The sequence below is a fragment of the Tupaia chinensis genome, unplaced genomic scaffold, assembly GCF_000334495.1.
Source record: "Tupaia chinensis unplaced genomic scaffold, TupChi_1.0 Scaffold000037_18, whole genome shotgun sequence".
Classification (NCBI taxonomy): Eukaryota; Metazoa; Chordata; class Mammalia; order Scandentia; family Tupaiidae; genus Tupaia; species Tupaia belangeri.
Window position 1 is genome coordinate 1,295,008 of NW_006159476.1, and position 11,352 is coordinate 1,306,359.

Sequence of the window (11,352 nt, forward strand, 5' to 3'; positions counted from 1 at the left end):
AGAACTTTTTGGACCAGCAGATGGCATAATGGTTACATCGCTGGACTCCCATGTAGTTGAAACACAGTTTGAATCCCAGACCCAGTAGCACGTGTGTACATGCCCCAAATCCCAAGAGAACAGAGAAGGGATTGCAATGTGGCCCACCCCAGGGGGCGATTTCTTGCTTTCTGTCTGTCTCTCTACGTCTCTCCAGTAAGCTTATGCACCCTACAGCAAAAAAATAAAAAAAATTTAAAAAAATCTTAACACTACAACAAAAAGTAAGTCCAATTAAAAGATAAACAAAGTGAGGGCCAACAGATGGCATAGCAGTTACATCACTGGATTCCCATATGGCCAACCCTGGTTCGAGTCCCAGACCTAGTGGCTTAAAATTCACTCTGGACACATGTGCACATGTGCCCAAGATCCCAGGAGGAGAACAGAAGAGAAGGGACTGAGGCATGGCCACCCCCACCCCCCACAGGGTGATTTCTTGCTTTCTGTCTTTCAAGCAAGTGCCCTATAGCAAAAAAAAAAAAAAAAAAAAAAAAAAAAAAAAAAAAAAACTCTCCAAAAGAATAAATAAATAAGCAAAGCAGGGTCAGCAGGTGGTGTAGTGGTTAAGGAGCTAGACTCCCACATGGCGCACCATGGTTTGAATCCTAGACCTGGCAACCTGAAAATCATGTCAGGCATGTGTGTGTGCATGCCCAAAATCCCAGGAGGAGAATGGAGAAGGGATTGCAATGTGGCCATTCCCCTTGGGGGATGATTTCTCACTTTCCCTCTTATCGCTCTGTCTGTCTCCTTTCTGGTGAGTGCACACACCCTATGGCAAAAATCTTTAATAAAAAAAAAAGGACAAAGTACTTAAACTGACTTTTCTCTAAAAACATACAAATGGCCAACAAGCACATGAAAAGATGCTCAAAAAGCAAAAAATAGCAAATGTTGGCAAAGATATGGAAAAACTGAAATCCTCCTGAGTTGTTGATGGGATTATAAGATAGTATAGCTGCTCCGGAAAAGCTTGGTGCTTTCTCAAAAAACTAAACAGGACCAGCCTATGGCTTGATGGCTAAAGTGGCTGGATCCCACATGGCTTACTAAACAGTTAAAATCCTGTTGGCTTGAAAAACACAATGGGTGCATGTGTATGGGTGCCCAAAATCCTGAAAGGATAATGAAATGGAGCAGGGACTACAATGTGACAATTCCCCATAGGGGGTACTTCCTCACTTTCCCTCTCTCTGTCTCTTGGAGAGCACATGAGCCCTCTGGAAATTTTTTTTAACTATAGACGTAAACTATAGATTATAAATATAGACTATATGACACAATCTACATAACCTATATAAATGCAGGTTATAAATATAGAATATACAATCTAGGAATTCTACTCTAGGTATATACCCAAAAGAAAACGAGGTATTTACACAAATGTATATTTGTTCACATGGGGAAGAGAGGGGGCTTCAAAAAGTTCATGGAAAATGTAATTAAAATATGAGCTTATTTTGGTACAAAAATTTTGAAACCCATGTATAGTTTTTCCAAGACCTTGGTATACACTCAATACACCTATTAACCACACACACAATCCCAGTCACTCCAATAGTCAGTCAGTACGTGTCTACTGAAGACCAAGCACTTTTTGAGGCACTGAGCATAGCACATGTGAAAATCCCTGTCCTCGGGGAGCTGACAACATCAGAGGTCTGGGTTATTAACCCATATTACAGATGAAAAACCAAGGCTCAGGGAGGTGACACAGCTTGCCCACAGTCACACCAAGAAGTAGCAGAGCCAGGGTTAGGACCTTGACATTTGCAAAGGTTAAGAAAGTCCCACTGAGAGCCCCAAACTCAAGGCTCAGTCTGGGGGCACTGGACCAAGGTGCCCTGAGGCACTGAGAGGGCAGATAGCACCATGATAGAGTTGTCCAGTAGTGCTGTCTACCCTGAGAAGGGCAGCAGGAAATGTGTTTTCTCTGCTCAGTCTGATGGGAAGCCTGGTCCTGGGGAGTGGTCTCTGTCTCTCAGGACTGTTCTGTGGTTGCAGGATGAGCCAGTACTTTCCCCAATTCCCACAAGGCCAGCCCCACAACTCCAGCCACCCTGCAACAGCCACCTTTCAAATGTGCTGCTCACTCTACTCTCAAGACTGCCTTTATCCTCCTGTGCTCCAGTAACTGTGGGCCTGACTCCCTTGCTTCCTTCAGGTCATTACTCCAACACCACCTTCTCAGTTAAGCCCTTCCTGACCACCCTGTTTATGAAAGCTTCCCTGAACCTGCCCACCCACCTCACACCTTGTCTTTCTCACATCATGTGGCTTTTGTCTATAGCACATACCACCACTGTCTACCAGGGTGCTGTCTGCCATCCCAATCAGAATGAAGATCTCAAGACCAGGATGGGGCTGTTTGGTTCACTATCACTGTTTGGTTTGATACTGCTATATCCCCAATACCCAGAACAGTACCCAGCCAATTGCAGCTGCCCAGGAAATGTTTGTCGAATAAATAAAAGAGCAGCTACTACCAGGCCTGCAGTCTTCCTCCCCAGAGACAAAGCCAATTCTCAGCATACACTTCTTCCTGTCTCCCACCATCACAGAGCAGCTGGCTGTAGGGACAGGTGGCCCTGGGGCTAAACATCTAGCCTCATCGTGTCTTCCCTGTCCATGACTTCGCTCAGGGCCTCAGCTTCACATCAGTACAACCAGATGAGGCAATATCCCAGGGTGACCTGCAGCCTTGACAGTCAAAGTCAAGGTCTTTTTCATGGCTGAAAGGCCCAACACAGTTATATCCCATGTCACCCCTCTGCCTCACCTCTTCCAGCTTGTCCTGGCTCACTGCTCCAGACACGCTGCTCCTAGAAAATGTTATCATACTCCCACCTGGGAACCTCTGTCTTTGCTGCTTAACACCCCTGCCCAGATATCAGTTCGGCTTGTGCCTCATCTCCTCCAGGGTTCTGTGCACTGTCACCTCCTCAGAGCAGCCTCCTCTAGCCCTCTCTCCCCAGCCCCTTGCTCCTTTTGAGGAGCTCTTGCTTTTCATAACAGCACTAATTACAACCTGACATAATGTGTCTGCTTGTTTACTGCTTACCCAAATGTAAGCTCCATGCATCTAGGACGACGTGGCATACCGCACATGGCAGGCAAATCTGTGCTAAATGAATGGATATTAAATGTTGCCTTACTGCGTTACTTCAATCAAGTGACTTCCCTCTCTGAGCCTCCATGTTTTCATCTATGAAACGGGACTATGAATGAGATCACTATTGCAGAAACGGAGCACAAGGCCTGGCCTGTGGCTCATTCGGATATCCAGTTTGGCCTGGAGGCTCGGCCCCAGGCAGATTCACAGCCCTCTGCCCAAACTACTGCTGAAATAGGTAAGTATCAAGAGTTACTGGCCTGGATGGAGCTAGTGAACGCTCTGCATCTCTGCCTGCCTCTCAGGGCATCAATAAGAGGGCCAGAGAAGAGGGGGAGATAACAATCTACTAGGCAAAGCAGCCCCTTACCGCGCTTGTGCAGCCAGCCTTCTTTGATGACAGACACCTCGTTCATGGTGGCAGCGTGACACACTGTCACCTAGCCTGGGACAGCTCAGGGCAGCAGGACATGCAGGAGGCACCGTGGACAGAGCACTGGCTGCAAGACAAGGGAGAAGCAGTTCAGAGGGGGAGGGGATTCAGCCCTGGCCTCTTTCCTCAGGACACCCAGGATCTAAGGCCGTCTGGCTGCTTTGCCTGAACAAGTGAAGCCAGTAAGGGCAAAAGAAAGCCCTCCCCTGAGTCACAGGTGGGATATGTAGCCATGTCCCAAGAGACCCCAATCTGGGAGAAGACACATTCAGGATACTCATGCTGGGAGGAGGTGGTCCCTCCACCCACCTTCACTTCCCACTGGGCAGTCATCAAGGTAGCTTCGGCCCCGCCCCCTGCATTACTCCCATGCCCCAACGCTGAAGTCACCTGGAATGAATCAGATAGACCTGGGCACCTGAGGGAGGGCTCACAGCAGCATCTGCCTGCTACCTCCCCCTGCCTCAACACTCATTCTTTCTCCTTTCCAAACCAGGGAGCCACCACCTACCATCTTCAGCCAATTAAACACCCCCATCCCTGAACTCCCCACACTGGGCCATCACACCTTCAGCTCTGTCCTTGTCCCCGTAAGATAACGGAGGAAAAGACGGGTCTCAGACGCTTAAGGATCTTGAACAAGATACAAACATACTCTGTATTTAGTTGTCTGGGGCCTAGAGGCCAGTCCTGGGGGCTCAACCAAGGTTCTGGTATCTTCCCTAAAATGTCTGCTTCAGTCCTCAGAGACCAGCAGCCAACAGACTGACAGACGCCGAGGTCACTGCTTCATCTCAGGTTCCCAAAGCAGAGGAGAGAAGGGCGTGAGGCAGCCAGCTGGGCTCCTACCTGGAGCCTGGGGTCTGGACAGGAGCCATGGAGCTCAAGGCGCCTTTTGCCTTTCCCAGCCCAGGGTTATTTGCGGACAGCAGGTCAGGAGCTACGCAGCCCCCAGAGAAGTGGCAGCTGGCTCTAGGGACACCATGGGCATCAGCTTTCTCTCGTGCCCCAGGGAGCTGGTGGGCCGGACACGCCACTGCCTGGCATGTGACAGTGGCAGACTGCCCAGGCCCCAGGCAAAAGGAAGGGAGGTAAGTGGGAGGAAAGACAAGATGGACAGTGACAGAGAAGTAAACAGGTCGGTGAGAAACCACATTCTGGCCTTCCAAGCTACAAGGACCAGAGCAGCAGTGAAGGACTCCCCTTGCCAGCAGACTTTAACAACACCCCACCTCCTGAACACAAAGGATCACAGGAAGCCCTGGTCCTAAATATCCCACCAGCCTACATGTCAGTCTCCAATGTGAGCACCTCTCTTCTTCCACTCCTTCCCCCTCCCACCCCTCTCTCCAGCCTGGCTAGGGTCCAGCAGGGCCTGCCCCAACTCCTCCCTCAGCTCCACTCTCCACTCTCATTTTCTGTGACCTGTCCCCTTCAGCAACTAGAGGGACCCTCAAATCTGAGGCTCCCCACTGTTCCCAGCAAAAAAGTCAAACTCCTCAGGTTTATACTCAAGGCCCTTCAAGGTAAGCCTATGCTGCCCTTCCTTCCAGTTGCCTTCTGCTCACTCACCCTGCACACCTGCCACCCTACTCAGCCCTGTCCTGAATGGCTCTCTCCAACTCCTACCTCTAGCCCCAGCCTTCTCCCAAGACTTCCAGCCTCTACTCTCGACCCCGCTCCTCCCTGCTCAAGTACCTTTTGTGGCTCCTCAGTGTGCTCAGAACATGGAACAAAGTCCTTTCGACCACTGAAAAGAGACCCTGCATGAGCTGAGACAAATCTCTGGAAAGGCCTCGTAAAGACTAATGACCATGGCATGATTACCGTACCTCTCCAGCTTCTTCTCCCCACTCCCACCTCTGTCAGGATTCTGTCACCAAGGCCCTTCCCTCTCGCCTCCATCTCCTGTACTTTCTTGGCGTTCTTTTTCCTCCTCCTCCAAGGTCTCAGCCTAACTAGTGTCTACTCCAGAAGACTTCTCAACCTCAGAGACTGCACTGCACTCCTCTCTATGTGCCCCCTTGGGCAATCCTTCCCATCCTTGTAAGTACTGATACAATGAAGAAGCACAGCCTCTGATGTCCCAGTACACAATGAATGAACCCAAGTGTCCTCCACCCGGCCTAGGCGAGAAATAACCATGGAAACACTATGAACTCTAGTCATGCCACCAAAGTTTTTTAAGTACAACCGAAGTTCCAGACAGTGGCAGAGACAGAGCATCACCAAGACCCAGGCTTGCCTTCATGAGGCGCACCTTATGGCAGGGAGTCGGACAAATACAGATACACGTGCATGTAAGGTCAGGTGGTAGAGAGGCACTAAGTAAAGTAAGGGAACAGGATAGGAGGGAATAGGGGGCTGTGTTAGCCATATGGTCTGAGGGACACATGAGCAGATACCTGACTAACCTAGAGACTGAGCAGTGGAGACAAGCATTTAACATGGGAAGAGCTAATGGAAATCTGAGGGAGGAAAGAGCTTAGCAAGCAGGAAGCCAGGGAGAATACTTTATAAGGCTGTGGTTGGGAGTTAGTGATTCTCTTCCCAACACTTCATTTTCCCCTGGGACAGTTCAGCTCAGAATACCTCCTGGGTCTGAGATGGAGGCCCCGAAGTACAAAGAAAGGATAATGTAGGGAACCAGCAGCTAGCGTAATGGCTATGTCGCTGGACTCCCACGTAGTCAACCGGGGTTCGCGTCCCGGACCCGGTGGCTTGAAACTCACGCCGGGCGCGTGTGCGTGCGTGCCCAAGATCCTGGGAGGAGAAGGGATTGCGGCGAGACCATCTCCCCCCCGGGAGGTGATTTCTCGCTTTCTGTCTCTATGTCTCTCTCTGTTTGTCTGGCGAGCACAGGCGCCCTATAGAGAAAACCTCTCCAAAAAAAAAAAAAAGAAAGGATAATGTAGAAGGAAAAGAACAGGCCCGGTATCCGAGCTCAGCTGCCTCCTGGTCTCCTAACCCAGAAACATCCTGTCAGAACCTCCAGACTCAGCAGTACTGGGCAGTGGGCAGCACTAAAGCCCCCTGTATGCAAAGGGCTAGCCTGGTGCCCATTAAACACCCAAGCATGTGGTTGCCATTGTTAAAAAGATTCACATAGGGGGCCAACAGGTAGCATAGTGGTTAAAGGTGCTGACACTCACATGGCCAACCGTGGTTCAAGTCCCGGACCTGGTGGCTTGCTTTCTCACTTTCTCTCTCTCTCTGACCAAACTAGAAAATAATATTAATAATAAATAAAGTTAAAATAATGCTTTAAAAAAAAGATTCACATGGGGGCTGGCAGGTGGCATGGTAGTTAAGGGCACTAGACTCCCACAAGGCCGACTGCAGTTCGAGTTCCAGACCTGGTAGCTTGCTTTCAAAATTTTCCCTCTCTCTCTCTCAAATTAAATAATAATAATAAAGTTAAATTAAAATAATTCTTTAAAATAAAATTTAAAAAACGGATTCACATGAAGGCAGCCAGGTGTAGCAGAGTGGATTCCCAGGTCCAACACCATTGCCAGTGGGTGGCCTGGAGCAGGGTGTCACCAATACCCTGCAGTCTGTCCTGAACACTCCCAACCACCCTGACCAGAGGGGCCCTGATGGTGCCCAGGGGAGGAAAGAGGCTAAAAGAGGGGAAGTCATTTACCTTGGGTCTCCCAGCCAGGAAGGGGTGGAAGCCCTGGCCACTGCTCGGCACGCCAGAGCCACTTTCTACATTCTTACTTCAGCGATAAGAAGCGAGCAGCAGCTTGGGTAAAAGCAGGGGGAGGAACTGGAAGATCCCTCACGTCCCGCCTAGATCCTGCCTGTCCTCCCACTGAGGTTGGCGTCTCAGCTGAGGTGTCTCTGACGCAGTCCTGTGGTGATGAAATACCAGGCACCACAGCCAAGAGGATGGCCTTCTCACTGGGGAGCTGCCAATGGAGGACACCCAGACAGGAAGACAAAGGCCTGTCTTTGGGACCCAGTCAGTATATGGGGGCCCACACCAGCTGTTGTGCAGGCAGCATATCCCAGGACAGAGAGCCCCTCATGGTACTACTTGCTGCTTTCTAGCGAAGTAGCTGCTTTCTAGAGTATCCAGGCCCAAGGTGGCTGAGGGTTTGAGCTATAGCTACAGTTACTGAATAAAGGCAAGCTACCTGGGAAGTAAGGTGAAAAAAACAAAGGCACCTTGGGACCAGCAGATGGCATAATGGCTACACTGCTGGACTCCCACGTAGTTGACCGCAGTTCGAGTCCCAGACCTGGTGGCTTACACTCAGGTTGGGCGCGTGTGCGTGCGTGCCCAAGATCCCGAAAGGAGAATGGAGGAGAAGGGATTGCGGCGTGGCCATCCCCCCTGGGAGATGACTTCTCGCTTTCAGTCTCACTGTCTGTCTCTGTCTTTCTGGCAAGTACACATGCCCTACAGCAAAAACCTCTCCCCCCCAAAAAAAAGCAGCAAAGGCACCTCATAGGACACCCCCCAAAAAAAGAAAGGAATACATACAATCTAATCAGTTACGGGGAAATGCAAATTAAAACCACATACCTAGGACAGGAGCCGGCAGGTAGCATGGTGGTTAAGGGTGCTGGACTCCCACGTGGTCAACCATGGTTCAAGTCCCAGACCAGGCAGCTGATTTTCTCACTTTCTCTCTCTTGCTCTCACCCTCACTCTCAATCTGTCCCTCTCTGGTCTAAATAAATAAAGTTAAATAAAAAATAACTCTTAAACACACACACACACACACACACACACACATACTCGGGATGGCTAAAACTTCAAAAATTGAAAACACACAGTGCTGACAAGGATGTGGAAGGATTGGGGCTTTTATTCACTACTGATAGGAGTGGTGAAATTACTCAACATCGTAAAAAAACGACAGTTAAGAATTAACAGTTCAGGAGGGACCAGCAGTTAGCATAATGGCTATGTCACTGGACTCCCACATAGTCAACCGCGGTTCTCGTCCCAGACCCGGTGGCTTAAAACTCACGCCGGGCGCGTGTGCGTGCGTGCCCAAGATCCCGAGAGGAGAATGGAGGAGAAGGGATTGCAGCATGGCCATCCCCCCTAGGGGGTGATTTCTCACTTTCTGTCTCTCTGTCTCTCTCTCTGTCTGGCGAGCACATGCGCCATATGGCAAAAAACCTCTCCAAAAATAAATAAATAAATAAAATAATTTTTAAAAAAAGAAAAAAAAAATTACGGTTCAGGGTCAGCAGGTGGCATTTTGGTAAAGGCGCTGGACACTCCCACATGGCTGACCAAGGGTCAAGTCTCAGGCCTGCCGGCTGGCTTGCTTTCTCACTTTCCTTCTCTCTGTGTGCCTGTCTTTCTCTGGTCAAATGAAAATGACTAAATGAATAAATAAAATGGAAAAAATAATTCTTAAAAAAAAAAAAAAAAAGAATTACAATTCATGGGGCTGGCAGGTAGAGTGGTGGTTAAGGGTACTGGACTCCCACGCAGCCAACCATGGTTTGAGTCCTGGACCTGGTGGCTTGCTTTCTCACTTCCCTCACTCTTGCTCTTGCTCTCACTCTCACTCTCTCACTCTCACTGTCTCTCTGGTCAAATTAAAATAAATAAATAAAGTTAAATAAAATAATTCTTAAAAAAAGAATCATTAAAAAAGAATTACAGTTCAATATACATCTACATCATGATCTAGCAATTTCACGATCCACTAACAGAAATTAGTATTTGTTCATTTCCCCAGTGTCACGCAGCCCAGATCACAGGCACACATGACCTGCGTCCTCAGGGAGGTCTCTGGATACAATCTTGGATCAACATCACAGAGCACTGTAGTTTACTGTGCTTCTACCACCTGGCCCCAAGAAACCTACACTAGAATTTTTACAGCAGCAGTAATCACAGTGACCCCCAAACTGTTAACAAAGCAGGAGTCCACCAGGAGAGAACAGATATAACCCACCAGTACATTCAAACAGTGGAATGCTACTCAACAAAAGGACACAACTGCTGATTCCACCAACAGCAGAAATGAAGGGAAGAACACTGTACTGAGTGGAGACACAAAGACATTAAGGATGAGTTCATTCACAGCAGGGTCAAAACAGGCAAAACTACACTATCTGTTTATAGATGCCTTTCTCACTTATAAAACTAGCAGAAAATCAAAGAAAACAAATATCCCAACAGCAGGAGAATGGGTACATTTGAGAGTAACAGAAAGGGGGAGGATTTCTGAGAATGACAATGTTCTACTGTGGTTACATAGGGCTTTGCTTTATAGTCATTTGTATTGGGTTGTCTGAAAAGTCATGATGTATTTTTTCACATTTTGCTATGCAAAAATGTGTCATGACTTTTCTGACAATCCAATATATTGTATTATATGAAATACTTTTTTTCTTGGCTTCTTTTAAGCTTATTTTATTTCTTTCATGAGCAAGAGAGGCAGAAACAGGAAGAGACAGCACCCCAACAGAGCCTTGACACTGCAATCCATCCCCAACTTCAGCCAGCCTGGCTCACTGGTATGGGCATCCAGCATTCTCAGGGAGATCTCCCCATGCAAACCCAGACTGGCTTCACAGGGCCTGCAAAGCACCACATAGTATTACATTTTCCTGTTGTGCCACCACCATCTGGCCCCTTTTTGGTATTTTTTGACTAAATACACACATACACACACACACACACACACACACACACACACACAAAAGAATCCAGGATTTGGAAGTCCAGATAACCCAGAGGACCCAACATCGGGCCTCCTGGCTCCCAAACCAGGGCTCTCCTCCACCTCCCCAGGAAGGCTGGCCTGCCTTGATTCCCTCCTTAAAAAGGTTGTCAATGGTAAGGAGGAATCCAGTGTCCTGAACTTCAACCCCAGACTCTGCTGTTTCCAGGCCATGTGGCCACAAGTACATGACAACTTCAGGGCTTGCATCTGTGCAATGGTCCCACAAGAAGAAGGACTCGCACCCTAGAAGGGAGCAACACAGCACCCTTCCCGCAGTACTTCCCAGAACCCAGGGGTAGAGTGGGGTAGGGTGGAATGTAGAGAGTATATACAACTAGGGAGAGAAGAAAGCTGAACAGGCATGACAAACACCACACTCAGTTGCCCACTCTGAGGTAGAGAGAGGTGACTGGAGAAGGGTCCCCAGGGGCCCAGCCGCACTATGAGGTTTTACTTTTAATGGCTGCCTGAATCCAGAGCATCACTGACTGATGCTTTTGTTTTTTTCGGGGGGGTGGGGGAGGGTATTTTTGCTATAAGGCATGTGTGCTCACCAGAGAGATAGAAAGTAAGAAATCACCCCTCCCCCCAGGGAGAACAGCCATGCCACAATCCCTTCTCCTCTCGGGATTTGGGGCACGCACACACGCACAGTGTGTGAGTTCTAAGTCGCCTGGTCTGGGACTGAAACTGCAGTCAACTACTTGGGAGTCCAGCGACATAACCATTAAGCCATCTGCTGTTCCGACTGATGCTATCGCTATGCCTCAAGCACACTGTAAAAAATTACCTTGAAATTTCTTTAAAACATCTTTATTCCCATTTGTCTGGCTCATGAATCTTAATTTCTCAATTATTTCTGGACTGAGGTCCCCTCAAAAACTCATCTCACAATGCTGGGGTCAGACCCATGAGAGGCAATTCACATGAAGATGCAGGACCCAGATTGGCAGCTCCCAGACAGAGAAGTAGAGAGGGCCTTCAGATGACCACTTTGTCCTAGCTGGGCAGCCCTGAGAGGATTGGAACCTTTCAAGCCTGTTGCAGTTCCTACTTCTTGG

At 48.7% G+C, this 11,352-nt stretch overlaps 1 long non-coding RNA gene across 1 annotated transcript; it reads right to left on the reverse strand.

Annotated features, from left to right (window-relative positions):
- Positions 1-3,551: 3,551 nt before the first annotated feature.
- LOC102472601 (uncharacterized) lies at positions 3,552-7,767 on the reverse strand. Its single transcript, XR_003549404.1, has 3 exons — positions 7,234-7,767; positions 6,740-6,809; positions 3,552-3,654 (listed from the first exon to the last, which is right to left on the reverse strand). It is a non-coding gene; the product is annotated as an uncharacterized LOC102472601 (long non-coding RNA).
- Between the last annotated feature and the right edge of the window lie 3,585 nt (positions 7,768-11,352).